Here is a 1182-nt window from a genome sequence, read left to right as displayed (position 1 = left end):
TATCATCAACCTTCACAGACTTAACCACACTTAATTCTTCCTTCTCTCTCTCATCATCCTTCTTACTTTTCTTCCCAGACTTCTCAGCTCTTCCCTGGTTTCTAGCAGACCCCTCAAGAGTCAAGTTCTTCACAACAGTGGCTACAGCTTGAACAATGGCTGCTTGAATTGCAGTGTCAAGTTGATACTCTTCATTGTTGCTCGGGTTTCGTCCATATGCGCTTCCTTCGTCTCCCGTGTTGGAAGCTGTTTATACCGAAGGTTGTCGGACAAGACGAGGCCTACCTCGATATCCAGTGTGACCTCCTGCTCTCACAACTTCTATAGCTCCAGCCTTCGTATTCTAAAAAGGTAAAACACAAACGTCATCACTCAAGAAACTATTTAGTACAAGGATAGTAAGGCTAACAGGTAATAACACTGGCCAGCTGTGATTAGCTAATTGAGTTACTTTCCGTGTCCTATACACTTCCCTTTATGAGTCTATTTGTGCTAGGTTCTACTTTCAAACAGTTAATCAATCAAGAAATCAATTAATCCTATCCCTAACATCCACACATCCTTCCTAACATTAACATTCATTATTTAACCATACACTTTACCTTTACTGAGCTTGCTTGAGTGACACATGGCTATCTTGAAATGACATCTTCTTTCTTTTCATACTTTAATCACATTCTCTGTTCGAGTCTAAGCATGTAGGACGCTTAAATCTCTCAAACTTTGCTCTGATACCAACTTGTAAGGCCCCGTTACCGGTGCCGTACATTGGACATTGGATTTACTCATAAACACAGTTCTCAATATCAGAGTTAATTAAAAACTTTCGCGGAATATTAAACGTTCAATAAACATTACATAATAATTCATAACTTGTCTTAAACAAACATCTTGTCTTTCAAATTTAAAACATTAATCATAAAACATTTTAAGTCTTCCGATGTCAGCCTCTTATTCTTCTGTCATGTGCCCCACTCAAGCTAGCCGCTTCAACCTACTCACATGCGTGCATACTAAAAGTCAGCTACGCTGAGTGAGTTCTAGTTAATCATACAACATATCACACATTCATAATTACATACTTTCGTACATACTTCATACTTTCATTATAATACTTACTTGCCTTCCTACTTTCTTTCTTTCATATTCATACATTACGTTTTAAAGAGCATTACGCCCTAT

Source organism: Bidens hawaiensis, unplaced genomic scaffold (assembly GCF_021521415.1).
Source record: "Bidens hawaiensis isolate Kalapana, Puna unplaced genomic scaffold, B.hawaiensis_p1.1 tig00036847_1, whole genome shotgun sequence".
Classification (NCBI taxonomy): Eukaryota; Viridiplantae; Streptophyta; class Magnoliopsida; order Asterales; family Asteraceae; genus Bidens; species Bidens hawaiensis.
This window is presented reverse-complemented; position numbering follows the sequence as displayed.